The sequence below is a fragment of the Chiloscyllium plagiosum genome, chromosome 24, assembly GCF_004010195.1.
Source record: "Chiloscyllium plagiosum isolate BGI_BamShark_2017 chromosome 24, ASM401019v2, whole genome shotgun sequence".
In the NCBI taxonomy this organism is placed as follows: domain Eukaryota; kingdom Metazoa; phylum Chordata; class Chondrichthyes; order Orectolobiformes; family Hemiscylliidae; genus Chiloscyllium; species Chiloscyllium plagiosum.
The window spans coordinates 23,278,052-23,295,637 of record NC_057733.1 but is presented as its reverse complement, the minus strand read 5'-3'; the positions used below and the strand labels follow the sequence as shown (position 1 = coordinate 23,295,637).

Below are 17,586 nucleotides of genomic sequence, written 5' to 3'. Positions count from 1 at the left end.
TAAGTACACCAGGGTTTATCATATGCTTAGAGGGAAAGAATAATAGATATTGTTTGTGGGCTTGAGTAGCCAGGAAAACGAAGAGTTGTTAAAAGTACCCTGGCTTCTGAAACATTTATACTAGTAGAAGCTATAGATACAGAAGTGCATTTATACAGTATTCTAAAGGAAATCTTATACAAGGGGCAAACTGATAGAGTAAAATTTGCCCATAGAATATTATGCGGATAATTATTCTCTTTGAACAATGTGAATTTAACAAAGAATGTCACTGAGAAAAGGTTAAGAATTGGTCTTGCTCTGATGAGGAAAATACTGGAAGCAAGAGATTTCCAAAATGGATTGGGTTGATGCAAGTTGTTACACGTTCACAAAACAAAACACTTTCTCCAATTTATTATTCAAGAACTTTGAAGTGAGATCCTGGTGGTATGAGAGTTCTAAGAACCTGAACAAAAATTATTTAGGTGGCTTTGTGATTAAATATTTTAATATATATTTAAATAAAGAAGATCGGATATGGACAGTTGATTGTATTACATGGAATATGACAATGTAATGTTGTTACTGTTTGGTCGTATTATAATATATAGCATACGGAAAAATGCTTTAATTTCCATTAGTTTTATTCAAGAATTGTTTATGTATTCAATAGTTTTATTTTAAAAAGCAGATAATCTGTTCATTGTACAACTAGTTAAGAGGGTGATTGGGATTATTGCTTAATTAGTTAACTGAGTAGATATGGGGGAGGGGGAGGAGCAGGTGGGACTTGTATATGGAAATAACTTGTGAGGCTAACTAGAATCCTTAGCATACTGTGATGCACTGGTAATGTCCCTGGACTAATAATCCAAGGCTCCAGGGACATGGCTTTAAATCTCACTGCAACAGCTGGAATTTAAATTCAAGAAAAAAAATTGAGACTGAGTAGAGGCTCATGTGTTGTTGTGGTAGTGTCCCTGCTTCTGGGATAGAGGTCTGTGTTTAAGTCTTATTTTCCCCAGAGGAGTTTAGCATAACATTTTTAAATAGGTCAATTTGAAAATATCTGTGAGGCTATGTAATGTGCTTCATGGCTTTGCATATAAATTAATCAATTGGAATACATTGATATAGTGTTAATAGATGAAAAATACCAGGAGTGATTTGGTGGAAAAAAGCCGGTCGATTGTGTGTGAGCAGACTTTCAGATGTAAAATAGGAAAAACAAGTAAGATTGAGTAGTCAGCTCTTGTAGTAGAGCGATAGTGTCCCTATTCTAAGCCAGGGTTCAAGTCCCACCTGGTCCAGAGGTGTGTAATAACATCTCTAAACAGGTTGATTAGAAAATATCTAAGAGTGACTGGAGCAAGGGGTTTTGTGGAATAGTGGTATTGTCCCTGCCTGTGGGTCAGGTTCAAGTCCCAGTTGTTACAGAAGTGTGATATCACAGATTGATTAGAAAAATACTGAAAAATTTATAGTATGGGTCTCTTGAGGTAGTAGTCATATCCCTATCCCTAATCCAGGTCTCAGCTATGCCAGAGGTGGATCATAGCGTATCTGAACAGGTTAATTAAAACATCTAAGGATAAGTAGTTAATACGATCTGACTACAGATGGTGTCTTTATTTCTGCCTCACCAAATCGTTTGGATCCAAATTGGCAAAAGGTATGTATTTGGAGTACAGACTTAGAGCAGCAATGAATGATGGAACGACTTTGAGGGCACTTTGTATTAACTTCTTGCAGCCACTATTCATGCACAGAGTGCTACAGAATGGTTTCCCAGTTACTCTGATGAGCTGAGTGGTATTTTCCAAGTTGCTGAATGTGACGTATTTCCTTTTGGAAATTATGGTTTGCAACATCATGCTCTTGATTCTGTAGTCACCTAAAAAAAACCTCAGTGAAACTTAAAACAGGAACTGAAAGTGTTACAAAGTTCATTATGAAATCTTGGCAAAGTGCCAGAGTAGACTTTAAGGCGATAAGATGTAGGAACAGAAGTAGGCCATTCGACCCATCAAGTCTGCTCTGCCATGTATTGCAATAATGACTGATCAGATAATCCTCAACTCAACTTTCCTGCCTTATATCCATAACCCTTGATTCTCTTACTGATTAAATGAGCAACCCTTTATTCTAAGATTATGCCCTTTAGTCCTAGACTCTTTCATGAGGGGTAACCTACCTGCTCAACTTTTATGTAAGTGTTTTATGATTTATACGCAAGAACTCCAAATCGCACTGTGCTGCAGCTTTCTACAGTCTTTCCCTATCCAGTGCACCATTTTTCTTGCCAAAGTGCATGTCTTTTGTCATTTATATAAATTATTTGAATGTGAATATAGGAGGCATGGTTAGTAAGTTTGCAGATGACACCCAAATTGGTAGTGTAGTGGATAATAGAGAAGGTTACCTTGGAGTACAACAGGATCTTGATCAGATGGGCCAATGGGCCAAGGAGTGACCAATGGAGTTTAATTTACATAAATATGAGGTGCTGCACATTGGAAAGGTACCTCAGGGCAGGACTTATACACACAATGGTAAGGTCCTGGGAAGTGTTGCCAAGAAAAAGAGACCTTAGGGAGAGGGTTCATAGTTCCTTGAAGATGGAGTCGTAAGTAGACAGGATAATGAAGAAGGTGTTTGGCATGTGCCTTTATTGGTCAGTGCATTAAGTGTAAGAGTTGGGACGTCTTGTTGTGGCTGTACAGGATATTAGTTAGGCCACTTTTTCAAACACAGCATTTGATTCTGGTCTATGTGCTATAGGAAGGATGTTGTGAAAATTAAAAAGGTTCAGAAAAGATTTACAAAGATGTTGTCAGGGTTGGAGGGTTTGAGCTATAGGCTGAATAGGTTGGAGGTGTTTTTTCTGGAGCATTGGAGCCTGAGGGGTGACCATGTACAGGTTTGTATAATCATGGGGGGCCTGGATAGAGTGAATAACCAATGTCTTTTCCCCTGGCAGTCCAAAACCAAAGGGCACAGTTTTAAGGTGAGAGGGGAAAGATTTAGGAAAGACCTAAGGGGCAACATTTTCATGCAGAGGATGGTTTGTGTATGGAATGAATTACTGGAGAAGGTGGTGGAGGCTGGTACAATTATAGCATTTAAAAGGCATCTGGATGGATACATGAATAGGAAGAACTTAGAGGGTTATGGGCCAAATGCTGGAAACTGGGATTAGATTAGTTTAGGATATCTGATTAGTATGGATGAATTAAACCGAAGGGTCAGTTTCTGTGCTCTGAAAATGTATGACCCTATGACTCACATTTCTCCACATTATATTTCATCTAACAAGTTTTTGTCCCTCACTTGCCCTGTCTATATCCTTCTATAGACTGATTGTGTCATCCTCAGTACTGGGGGAGAAAGTGAGGTCTGCAGATGCTGGAGATCAGAGCTGAAAATGTGTTGCTGGAAAAGCGCAGCAGGTCAGGCAGCATCCAGGGAACAGGAGAATTGACGTTTCGGGCATAAGCCCTTCTTCAGGAATTCCTGAAGAAGGGCTTATGCCCGAAACGTCGATTCTCCTGTTCCCTGGATGCTGCATGAACTGCTGCGCTTTTCCAGCAACACATTTTCAGCTCATCCTCAGTACTTGTCATCCACAAACTTGGCGATAGTATATTCACTTCCCTTATCCAAGTCATTATTACATCTTGAAAATGATTGTAGTCCCATCACTGACACCTGTGGCATGCCACTAGTTATAGGTTACCACCCTCAAGGTATCCCTTTATCACAACACTATCAGTGTCTTCTATCAGTTAACCAATCCCCTATCCGTTCTAATATACTGCCCCAAAACTGTAGGCCCTTATCTTATTAAGTGTTGTACCTGGTAAAATACCTTTGGAAACTTATATGTATATATGTATATCACATCTACTCATTTCCTTTTACCAATCCTGGTTGTTACCTCCTCAAACGATTTTCCCTTCACTAAGTCATGCTGACTCTGTTTCCTCTTCCCCTTGTTATTTGTTACTTTCCCTGAAATGACTTTAAGATCATTTAATACAAGACCATTTCTTGCTATAGTACTTGGTCTATCCCATATTATCAAAGCTGCCCCACCACCCTTTACTTCTTGCCTGTGTTTGAAAAGTCATATGCCCTGAATACTTTGTTCTCAACCTTGATCTCCTTGGAGGCAGAGCTCCATACTGGCTAAAAGATCATGCCCATAAACAATTTGTTCCGTTAATTCATTTATTTTATTCCAATATTATATACACTTAAGTAAAGAGACATTAATTTTGTTTTTTTCTTAATGATTTTCCCCCCTCTGATTATATTTTCTGCTTATTTTTCTGTTTGTACGATCTGTTTCTTCATGTCACACTCTGGGTATCATCAAAATCATTGACCTTGCTGTCACATCCTTTTGCTTTTAGTCTACCTACCCACCATTCTCCATTAGTTTAACACTCTTTCTACAGTTCTACTACCCCAAATCTAAAGTTAGAGAGGGCAATACAAAGGCAGAGAGATTAAGAGAGGCCCATATGGTTGATGATATAGCTGCCAATCTGTGGTGATGGAAATCAAAGACAGTCAAGGGACCAGATTGAAGAAATGCAACTACCTTGGAGGATTGTGGGACTGAAGGAGATTACTTCTTCAGGAAGGGCCCGAAACATCGATTCTTCTGTTCCTTGGATGCTGCCTGACCTGCTGCGCTTTTCCAGCAACACATTTTCAGCTCTGATCTCCAGCATCTGCAGTCCTCACTTTCTCCTCGAAGATTTTAACCTACTGCGAATCCTCTTGCAAGGATGCCTTCCTTGAAGAAGCTCTCTTCCTCTCTCTACAAGGATTTCAGTGAGTCCCTCTCTCACTGCACCCCCCAGGTAATCTCCTCTGCACAGAAGCTCTTCAGCCACGTTCTCAAACAGACTCGCTACCACAGCCACATCTCCTTCCTCAGCACCTGCCTACGGAACCGACTGATCCCGCACGGACTCCAGACTACGTTCCGACCAACAAAATTTGGACCCAACCAGGACAACCAGTACCTACAACAAATCCTAAGCCTCCAGCAACAGACCTCCCTACGGATCCTCCGCTCCACGCTTGCAGCCATGCGCCGCTACCTACATTGCCTGCAATTAGACCTACCCCAGCTCAGGACAACACTCTCACAGACCTGCAAAGGACCTCTACTGTTCTTCATCCACAGAAGAATCCATACACTAAACAAATATTTCTTCCTAGCCATATCGAAAAAATTCCTGAAGAAGGGCTTATGCCCGAAACGTCGATTCTCCTGTTCCTTGGATGCTGTCTGACCTGCTGCGCTTTTCCAGCAACACATTTTCAGCATGGATAGTCAACAGCAAGGGTAGGAAAGTAGAAGATAGAACTTAATACTGAGAAGTGTAAAGTGATGCATTCAAGCATGAGGCTGTTTCAGGGCGTGGATGCATGGTCCTGTTTTAGCAGGTGTCTGCATCAGCTTGAATCAACAAATATGTATATGATACTATCTTGGAGTCTGTCTGGAAAATGTTCACGTACAATCAGGGAGTCTGCTCAGTGTCCTCTTCTCAGGGAGTGTACACATGGTCCTGTTTCAGAGATTATCTATCTGGTGTTTTTGTCAGGGTGTGGGTATGCAGTGTTTTAAGTATAGTGTTCATTTTGTCCATTTAAGGCTACCATACATACTACAAGGAGAAGAAGTCAGATGGAGAAAGGAATTCATAGGCAGCGTTTCAAAAGGTAGCATGGCTTCTATGCACTCCCTCAGCTAAAATGTCAGTGGCAAAAGTATTCACAATCTTAAAGGTTGCCCGACAGCAATTAAATGCTGGGAACAATTTTAATTGCTTTAAGGCAAAACTTTTGCACGTATTTAGATTGAGGTTCAGCCAACAGCTCCAGCAGTGCTAAACAGGATTGGTGGCCACTGCTGGGAGTACACATATGTCTAACAAAGAGGCACCTGGGCTTTTGGTAAGTCTGGAATGTCATCGGGGTCAGGCTCCCCCACTCTTGTAAAATGTTAGACAGGTAGGGGGAGGGCTATTGGGTGATAGGCTGGTCACCAGGTGGATTTTCTGCCTCATCCACACAACCTTCAAACTCACTGTCAGGGAGCACAAAACCCAGCCTGAAGTTTTAACATTATGTGCAGTTCTGATTCTCATTCAGTATCTTGCTGAATTTTATTGTTTTGTTCCAGAAACTTCACAGTCCTTTTACAAGGAACTTGTTCATATCTTGTTTCACTTGCCTCACAGTTGCTGATTATTAATCAATTTGAGGAAGGAACTACGTTATTTTATGCTTTGGAATTTCCAGCTGTGTACTCTTGCAATCCTTTAAAAACCATCTCATCTACTAATTCAGTCTATTCCTTCCTAAAAGACTCACTGCCTGACGGTGGTAAGGGTCTGACAGAATCTACTGACTTACCGTGTGTGAACCATTGTTTTAATTATGAAACCACTTGAGGTAAGAAAGAACAGCTTTCATCTTTCAGTCATTGAAATGTTGTCTGTTTTCTTGAATGTTTGAACAATGCAGGTTAAATGTCTGATGTTTTGTGTCTGAACTTCTGACAAGTCAGTAAGTACAGTTACCTCAACCATGAACTGTGTTCTAGTCTGCCCAGCACATTGGACCAATCTCTGTGCAGCGTACATCTGCTGTAATTGTTAAATATGTCTATTCCTTAATAACCACTCATTTTCATCTAGCAGACCATTCTGTGTCGAGCACACATCCTCTTACCAGGACAATTTATGAGAGCTCATTTTGAGATTTTCTTGGGGGGTATTATTTATTTTTGAGGGCTATATTTTTGTTTTCAGGGCTCCTTTCTGTCCTCACTAACTCATTTATTAGGTGATACAGTTACAACAAAATAATATCATTTTGCATTTGTTTTGATACATGGGATATTGGATTCAGACAAAAACAGAATTAGTAGGGTTAAACAATATCCTCCAAAAGTATCAATGCACCATTACACATAAAGGTAGAGTAGGCGAAAATGAGAACTGCAGATGCTGGAGATCAGAGTCAAGATTAGAGTGGTGCTGGAAAAGCACAGCAGTTCAGGCAGCATCCAAGGAGCAGGAAAATCAACATTTCGGGCAAAAGCCCTTCATCAGGAATGCGGTAGAGCACACAAGTAACGCATTAGTTTCCTAGACACCACAGTACAAAACAATGGATATAAGTTAAAACAAAAGTTATTTTAAAAGATAAAATAACTGACACACATCTCCCACACCCAAACAAGTATCATCTCAAACACCTGATACAAATGGTTGAGGTCACAATTACTATGTTTCTCTTGCATTAAGCTGGAACATTTTAGACAGGCATCTCACTGAATCTCAGACTTAAATTTAACAACTGGTAGAACCACCACAAGTTTATACCCACATAGTAGCTCCTGAACCTCTGCAGCCTAAAAGTGCAGATTCCACATTCATTTGCAAAGAATTCATTATCCCAGTGATTTCAAGTTTTCTTGACTCCCAGTTAGCTGAATATTTATTTTCTGATGGGTTTAAAACTGCTCTGCCTCCTTTGTAGGCTCCTTCTCCCCTTAACCCTTTGTAGCCTCCAGCTTCTCTTACTGCTTATAGCTTCCATATCCAAAATCTACTTGAAACTTTTTCCTCCTGTCCAAAATTTTGTGGCCCACTTACTTGCAGTCTCCGCCCTACAGTTCTCTTGTCTCCTCTCCACCAATTCATCTTGCAGACCACTCCTCAACCCCACCACTCTTGCAATCTCCTACTCGCCCACCCCTCTTACAGTCTTCTCTTCCACTGAATCATATTGCTACCACCTTCTCCACCCAATGCACCCTCTCCTGCTCAACAAAAGTTCCAGCCCATGGCAAAAGGCAGCTTCAGCTCCCCTGGTGACTCCCTCAATAATGTAACTTGCCTTCCTAACTGCTCACAGCTCCTCCAGTCATGGGTTGGCTCTCTCCCATGTTTAAATGTCAACTTCTGGAAGTGGCTTTCTCCCAACAATTGCCCCTATGGTTCAAAGTTCCACAGTGCTTTGGTGGATTTGGGGGAAGAATTCACCTGCCATTCTTTGTGTGTTTTGAATCTTCCCATTAGTGAAAGATATAGATTCTCAGCATCTTTACAGAGTTATTAAAAGCATTGCTGTTATGTATGGAGTTTGAGGAAGAGTATAAGAGTTATCAGGTGGACACAACAGCTTACATTGTGTGGTTTCTTGCATAGAAATGTGAGATTATGTATTATCTCTGTAATCTTGAATGGAGCTAGACCCTAAACAATAAATGTATTAGCAATGGAAAAATAGAGACACTGATTTTAACATAGCATTTGTGAGTCTATCATGCATCAGATACCCAAATCTTTACCCTTCAGAAGACAAGACTTTGAAGCCGTACAAAAGGAAAACCAGTGGTGTTCTTGTTTAAAAAGTGTCTTAGACTCTAAAATTTAGAGAACAAAAAGAAACAGGCAATATCAAACATATAGTTCATTCAGTGAGACATGAATAGAAGAAAGTGTCCCAGTGTTGTATTGTTCTTTGGGCATGAGGCCATAGCGAGGGCCCAGAGAGATTTTCTGATGTGACTCTAAAGAAATTAGGAAAGTCCAAGGAGGCATTAAATAACTCCAACCTCTACTCAACTGGAGTAGGTCAAGGGGAGATCTGATTGAAGTGTTCAAGGCTTTGAGGCTTGTTTACAAAGGGAAAAAGTGTATTTACACTGGTTGGGATAAGATGCTCCAGGATGATTAGATCAATCTGGGCAGTCAATAATGAGTGCCTGATCTTGGGTGAGGTGATAGTTGAAACAGTCATGGAGATGAGTAATGCCGTGTTTAAGGACAGAAAAACCTTACAGAGGAGCATTGAGCCAAATAGTCCCTAGTGTTCCAGTTATGTACACATCAACCCAAATGATGAGAAGGTTTTGTGAGCTTTGAAGAGATTAGAGAAGACCATAAAATGAAATGGAGCCATCTGTTCTGATTGAGAGTACTCACTAGAATTTTGAAGAATAAGAGAGGATCTTATAAAAAAACACATAAAATTATTAATGGGATAGGTAAGAAAGAGGCAGGCAAGTTGTTTTCACTGATAGGTGTGACTAGGTTGAGGGGGACAAGGCCTCAGGATTACACGGAGTACATTTAGGACAGAGATGAGGAGGAACTGCTTTTCCCAGACAGCAGTGAATCTATGGAATTCTCTGCACAAGGAAGCAGTAGAGGCAGCTTCATTAAATATATTCAGAACATATATGGGTTTTTGCATGTTATGGAATTAAAGGTTATGGTGATAATGAAGGTAGGAGGAGCTGAGATGATGGACAGATCAGCCATGATCTTAATGAATGGCGGAACAGGCTTGATGGGCCAAATGGCCTACTCCTCCTTCCATTACTATTAAACTATGAAACTATGAGTGAGAGATTTGGAGTGGAACAGGCTCCAGAAACAATCTGAGTGCCAAGTCATAAAAATGCAAAGAATAGGAGCAAGTAAAAGTCACCTGCCCACTCAACCTGCTCCACCAGTCAATAAAGCCATGGTTGTTCTGATGAGACTTTATTTTTACTTTGCTGTCTGTCCCCTCATAACCCTTCACACCCATCTCAGTCTAACTCTGCCTTGAATATATTCAGTGATCACCACTTACACTGTTCACTAGGAGAGACAACTCCAAGCACTAATGACAATGAATTCTTCCTCACATCTACCTTAAATGGGTGACCCCATATTTTGAAGCTGTGTTTCCTAATTCTAGGGGAGACTAAACGTTTGTCTGTAGCAAGAAGTGGGATTTCTCTACAGGCAGACCTGGATTTAGCGATCAGGCTAGGAGGCTTTGTAAAGATGTCGTCACTCCAAGTTTAAATTAGCTTCGGTGTTACAGCCCTGGTGTGTGGCTGACATTCTACAGTGGAGTTCTTTGCAAACAACCTTGGGTCTTCAGATAATAAAGCACTTCAGCCATATGACCAACTTGTACTGTTTACCCAGAATGGTTTAAAGCTGAAAGGCATTGTTATACAATGGAGATGGTTGATGGCAAGCCTTACCCATTTGTTTTTCTCCAGTTCTGGAGAAAAGGGGTGTGACTGCTTCTTGGAAGCAAATGCCCGGATAATTTTTTCACCCTTGAGTGAGAGATTTGGAGTGGAACAAGCTCAGACACTAATTCACCAACATCAAGCTTAAGACATTACTACACAGGTGGTTGTTGTTGATCAGAGAGGTGTCCATTGCTTCCACATGTTACAGCTGCAATACACCATCTGCCCTGCCATCTTATTGTGTTTTATTGAACTAATTAAGTTTAAAAATACCGCTCAACTCATTTGTTCCACAAAGAACTGCAAGAAATAATTGTGTGGGAATGGGATTCAGTGTTTGAAGGATGGGTGATTATCTTGAAGTTTTATTTCTTTTACCTTTCAAAATCAGAAATTGTTTACAAAAAATGTCTATAACTGAGCTGAAAGAGGTTGGGGGACAAAGATTCCGTGAAAGGGGAGGATATGTGTCAGTTGTGACAGCTGATTAAATGGGTGAGAAGATCTGGGGTTCGAAAGAGTTGTGGAAGTCGATGGATTTATGGAAGAATTAAACACTTCTTAAATTAAATTGAATCTTGTTCTTTCAGATAACTTCATCACAAGATGGAACCAACAAATCCTTCAACAATAGAAGCTGTGTTGTTTTTACTAATGGTATGAATCTATTTCTCTTATTTTGTATGTTATTATTTACCTTTATTGTGAACTTTGTGAACAAAACTGATAACATTCATGCTTTCGCGTGCTTTGCGTCATCTCACTGGTTCAACGATGAGGTCAGCCTTCCAGTCATCATAATCTGGCAACATGACGCACACTTGTCTTCATTCCGTTCTCTCTATCTATATTCCTCCACACCTTCATAAACCTCTTCAAGGCTTATCTTTCATTTGGTTATCCATCTATTCCTTTTCACACTGCAGTTCAGTTCATTTTCCATATCAATCACACCGAATCAATATCAAATATTCTCAAGGCAGGTGCAGAATTGGTGTGATACAACAACAACTTGTATATGTACTGGTACCTTCAACAATACCTTCTAAACTGTACTGATAACTTAAATCTCTTTTCTCCCCCTTCTCTATCTTTTCTGAAGACTTTATAGTATTGAGTATTAACCAACCAGTCCTTAACATTTTTAAGCCACATTTCATTGTCTATGACTACATCAAATCATCACATGGCTAGCTGTGTTTGAAGTTCACCAATGTTACTCACTACGTTTATAAACAAACATTGTAAATCTATCTTTATGGTCCTTACAATCCTTGTAAATCTGCTCCTTTCTGATATGGAGCTAATCTCTTCTCACATACTGTCCCATTCTCTTATTTCATGGTCTTATTCCTCTCTACTCCTCTGTGTGATGCTGCCAATCCTCATGACAATTTAGTTGAAACTCTCCCCAACCACACTGGAGCATGGCCCAGTAATGAAATTGGTCCTAATATTGTTAAGAAGCCATTGCATGTTACCCTGGTTCCAAGTAAGAATTGACCTGGGTGAGTGCATTCCACACAACTGGAAGGAATTGGAGAGGAGTTGGAGGATAGGTATAGTGTGGGCTTAGATACAGAGGAAACCTTTCTCCACAGTGTCCCACAAAACACTTTCAGAACAGATTAACAGCATGGGGTTAGGTGCAGAGTAAACCTTCATCGAAGAAGGGCTCATGCCCGAAATGTCGATTCTCCTGCTCCTTGGATGCTGCCTGACCTGCTGCGCTTTTCCAGCAACACATTTTCAGCTCTGATCTCCAGCATCTGCAGTCCTCACTTTCTCCTCTACACTAATCCTATCAACCACTCAAAGTACAGGCACAGGCAAATTACATGAGGATAAAAGCTCCCTCTGTATCATCCCATCAAACTGAAACAAACATAGAGATTGTCATAATATTGGAAAATGGCAACACAACAAGCTCCCATAAGCAAAAATGGGTTAAATGACCAGGTAATTTGATTGGAATGATAATTTAAGGGATAAATACTAACCCTAGCCCTACTTCAAATCATATTAGAACATAGAACATACAGCGCAGTACAGGCCCTTCAGCCCTCGATGTTACGCCGACAAGTCATACCAATCTGAAGCCCATCTAACCTACACTATTCCATGTACGTCCATATGTTTGTCCAATGATGACTTAAATGTACTTAAAGTTGGCGAATCTACTACCTTGCAGGCAAAGCATTCCATACCCTTATTACTCTCTGAGTAAAGAAACTACCTCTGATATCTGTCCTATATGTATCACCCCTCAATTTAAAGCTATGCCCCCTCGTGCTCGCCATAGCCATACTTGGAAAAAGGCTCTCCCTGTCCACCCTATCTAACCCTCTGATTATCTTATATGTCTCTATTAAGTCACCTCTCAACCTTCTCTTTAACGAAAACAGCCTCAAGTCCCTCAGCCTTTCCTCATAAGACCTTCCCTCCATACCAGGCAACATCCTAGTAAATCTCCTCTGCACCCTGTCCAAAGCTTCCACATCCTTTTTATAATGCGGTGACCAGAACTGTACACAATGCTCCAAGTGCGGCCGCACCAGAGTTTTGTACAGCTACAGCATAACCTCATGGTTCCAGAACTCGATCCCTCTATTAATAAAAGCTAAAACACTGTATGCCTTCTTAAAACCCTGTCAACCTGGGTGGCAATTATGGGACTCTTTCTCTGGATGAGTGAAGCATCCTTGATACAATCTCTCTACATACATGTAGCTTAATATTAATGTAAGATGATCATTCCCACATCCCCATCAAAGTCTCCAGTTCCAAATTTGACTGAAAATTTTGATTGTTTGAAATAAATTATATTCCCCAATGCCTGTTGTTTAGGATGAACAAATAATCAATTTTTCTATAGCACGATAGTTGCGATCCTGTGTGACCCTTTGCGATACAAAAATCACGCAATACAAATAACACAAAGTCTTGGCAATCTAATCACGTTATAACCAACACACATTTTACAATTTTGCATTTTATAAACAGTGTTCCCTATTCACCAATCACGTTACTGCCAATTTGCATTAACGAAGGATGTGTTATACCAGAACTGACTATATATATATAATTAAGCATGTTTCAGATTGAATGCGGTGTTTATCGTATCAGTTTGGAGGTTATTTCTGCCCAGTTCTGCAACAGAACCTGGAGAAGGGCAAAGCAAATGAAATTAACTGACTCTTTCTACTTGTTTAGAAACCTATCTCTTTTACAATGTTTCCATTCTTTGCAGGGCTGCTTGGAGAACTAAACTACAACGTATTGCTTCTCCACTTCCATGGGTAGGAGACACCAAGCTTCATGGCACACTTACAACATTGTCTGTAAAGTTCAAAGTTCAAATAGCAAACATCATCTTCAGAGCTCTGAAACATCCGTTTCAGCTTGCCTGCTGGCCAAGAAAATCTTTTTAGACTAGAATATGAAGTTAGAAATAACAGGAAAAAGCAACAAGCAAAATATTCATCTCATTACAGGATTACCTCTGATAGCTGAGGTACACTTACCCGGATTAGAGAATATGCTCAAGCCATTTAGTCTCCAAAGGGCAACATCTGAGTGCATACTCCCTTATATCGAACAACAACTAAATAAAGGTCTCGGTTTAGGATATCTATTTATCCTTTTGTCTTCACCAGATATCCTTGACAGCTAGTTGCCCTTCATATGCTCACACCTGTTAGAACGATGCTAGAGTTGTAACTATGCGAGGAAAAATCATCACATCTAAACTTTGCTTTGGAGTGGACTTTATGGAAGTTTGAACTTGATTGTTTACTTTGTAATGAGTTTCTGCTGTGAATGGTGTCACAATGGGCTGTCACAGTTCAGTGTGGATCATGGTTAGGAAAGTATATGTAACTTTCCTGTGAAAAGGTTTCAACACAGGTCCTAACTGATGCACCAGGTTTACCACAGTAATATCACACTATAATGTCTCAATAAATTTTAAAAAGATGTGTTATAATTTTCACAATATTATGTCTCAATAAATTTTAAAAAGATGTGTTATAATCTGAAGGAGCATTGAAGAGATTGAAACAAAAACCATGACCAGGAATTTCCTGAAAGCTATTCTTAGAGTAATAGAATCATCAACAGAAAAAAGGGCCATTCCGCCCATTCAAAAATAACTGCTTAATTATCCTAGTCCCATTTTCCAGCACTTGGCCCATCGTCTCATGGGCCTAAGCCTCTTGTTCCTCTACTGCATCTGTAAAGCCACCAAAGTCAGAGTGGGAAAGTGAGGAATTAAGGGCTACGGGGAGAACGCTGGTAAGTGGAGCTGAAATGCGCATCAGCCATGATTGAATGGCGGAGTGGACTCGATGGGCCGAATGGCCTTACTTCCACTCCTATGTCTTATGGTCTTATGGAGAATGAAATCCAATGAAATTCCAAGCCTCTGGAATATAAATAATCCATTTCTCATTGCTGAAGTTCTTCCTTTGTTGTGGTTTGCTTACCTGTCCTGGTGACAGTTCTTGCAATGAGCATTGGTGCACTATTCCACAACAAGGGCATCACAGTTCATAGTGTTCTCAGCTGCCAATCAACCACTAGCATTTTCCCAGATGTTGTTGTCATATTCCCAGTCCTGCCTGATTCTGCTTCTGTTTTCAAGGCCAAGATTGATTGAACTCTGCTAACTCCGTACTGACCAGTAAGTGTAAATGACGGTGCAGGACCTGGCAGGAATCTCATCAATATTGAGGGATCATAAAACAAAAGGTCACTGGATCCCAGCCTGTTTATACCTGCCAATCACAAAGTTGTCACCCAGTCCTGAAACTGCCAGTCAAATAGACAGCAACGGCAAACAGTATAACGATATATCGACATCTGGGTAACAGTGGACAGGCCTTTCAACCAATAAGACTGTCCACACAACTGTAATGCCCTTCCCATAATAATAAATACTCCACATTTATAAAAAATAAACCACTTGATCACCTGGGAGAGGTACAAAAACAAGCTAAAATTCAATCAAAATGAGGAAGCAAAATCTGAGGTCATTTTCAAGCGATCGAGTTATTCCAGATCACTCTTGAATTCCCATTCACAAAGAGCTGGTGTCCTCCATAATCAGAAACAATTCCAACTCCCTCTTGGAGGAATTCAACAAATTGGCACCAAAGGCATGAAGAGAGATGTCTGAAACCAGTCAGAGGGTGGGGAGAAGAGGGGAATGAGAAAGGTAAAGAAGAGAAGGGTGGGTGAAAATGGAGAGAAGAAGGGAAAATAGGGAAAAGGAGGATGAAAGAGGGAAAGGGAGAAGGAGGAGGGGGACAGGAAAAAGAAGTGAAGGGGTAAAGAGACAGAAGGAGAGGAGGAAGGAGTAGTGGAATAGAAGATGCAGTGAAGAAGGTAAACAGTAGAAAATGGAGAAATGTGTCAGGTTTTTCTTATTTCTGGGAAGCGAGTGCTGCTGGCTAGTCTTTACTGTCTATCCCTATCTGCCTCTAAGATGATGGTGGTGAGTTGTGTTTTTGAACTAAAAGCAAATTACTGTGGATGCTGGAATCTGAAACCAAAAGAGAAAATGCTGGAAAATCTCAGCAGGTCTGGCAGCATCTGTAAGGAGAGAAAAGAGCTGACGTTTCGAGTCTAACTGACCCTTTGTCAAAGCTGGTTTTTCCCAAGTCACAGCTTCAGCAAAGGGTCAGTTAGACTCGAAACGTCAGCTCTTTTCTCTCCTTACAGATGCTGCCAGACCTGCTGAGATTTTCCAGCATTTTCTCTTTGTGTTTTTGAACTGCTGGTCTACTTTTCAAGAATGTAGCTCACCACCCTTCCCATCTTCTTGTTGTGGACACGATACTGGGTCATGTGATTGGTAACCGGACAAGTAGATCCACAAGGACTTTTGGAAGATAGCTCCAAGATTTAATCCAACAGCAGTGAAGGAATGGTGATATGGATAGAATACAACTTGGAAGGAAACTTAACATAGTAACATATAAAATCGGAACAGGAGTAGGTCATTTGGTCCTTCATGTCTACTCCACCATTTAATATGATCAGGACTGATCATCCAACTCAGTGCCATTCCCATTTTTTTTCCCCGTACCCTTTGATCTCTTTAGTCCAAGAACAATATCTAACTCTTTCTTATAAGCATTCAGTGTTTTGGGCATAACTGTTTTCTGTGGTAGACAATTTCACAGGGACACCACCTTATGGATGAAGAAATTTCTCCTCATGTCTAGAATCCCTTGTTCTCGACTCCCCATCATCAGAAATATCTTTCCAGTATTTATCCTGTCTAGTCCTGTTAGAATCTTAATGGTTTCTATAAGATCCTCTCTTTTTCTTCTAAACTATGAATGTAGTCCTAACTGATTCAGTCTCTTTTAATACATCAGTCCTGCCATCCCAAGAATGGTAAACCTTCATTGCACTTTCTCCATAGCTGGAACATCCTTCTACAGATAAGGAGACCAAAACTGCGCATAATACTTCAGGTGTGTTCTCACTAAGACCCTGTACAGCTGCAATGTTACCTCTCTGCTCCTGTAGTTGAATCCTCTCACTATGAGGGCCAACATATCATTTGATTTCTTCACTGCATGCTGCACCTGCATGGTTAATTTCAGTGGCTGGTGTACAAGGACATATTGCACTCCCCCTTTGCCAAACCCATCACCATTCAGATCATGATCTACCTTCTTGTTTTTGCTACCAAAGTGGATAGCCTCACATTTATCCACATTATACATCTTCTCCCACTCAGTCAGCTTGTCCAAATCATACAGAAGCTTTTCTGCATCCTCCTCACAGACCACCCTTTCACCTAGTTTTGGGTCATTTGCAAATTTGGAGATATTTCATTTGGTTCCCTCATTTAAATGACTAACATATGTTGTGAAGAGCTGGGGTTCAAGCACTAATCCTTACGGTACCTCACTCATCACTCATACTTCAAAAAGACCTGTTATATCCCTATGCTGCTTTCTGTCTGCCAACACGTACTTTATCCTTTTTAGTACACTACCCCAATCCAATGAACTTTAACTTTACATGCTAATTTCTTACATGGGACCTTATCAAAAACTTCTGAAAATCCAAGTAAACCATATCCTTTGGTTCCCATTAACAACTATTAGATGGTGACATCCTGAAGAATGTCCATATTACAGAAGAGGTGCTGGATGTCTTAAAACGCATAAAGGTGGATAAATCCCCAGGACCTGATCCAGATGTACCCTAGAACTCTGTGGGAAGCCAGGGAAGTGATTGCTGGGCCCCTTGCTGAGATATTTGTATCATTGATAGTCACAGGCGAGGTACCAGAAGACTGGAGGTTAGCGATGAAAAACTGCAGAAGCTGGAATCCAAAATAGACAGGCAGGAGGCTGGAAGAACAGAGCAAGCCAGGAAGCATCAGGAGATGGAGAAGTCAATGTTTTGGGTGTAATCCTTCTTCAGGACTAGGGGTGGGTGTGGGGGGAGCTGAGGATAAAGGGGATGGTGGTGGCAGGGTGGTGAAGTGGGGATACATGAAGACAGGCAGA

General features: G+C 40.6%; 1 long non-coding RNA gene across 1 annotated transcript; it reads left to right on the top strand.

Annotated features, from left to right (window-relative positions):
- The first annotated feature begins 6,310 nt into the window (after positions 1-6,310).
- LOC122561919 lies at positions 6,311-14,036 on the top strand. The gene is made up of 3 exons (XR_006315150.1): positions 6,311-6,459; positions 10,645-10,711; positions 13,305-14,036. It is a non-coding gene; the product is annotated as an uncharacterized LOC122561919 (long non-coding RNA).
- The last annotated feature ends 3,550 nt before the right edge of the window (positions 14,037-17,586 follow it).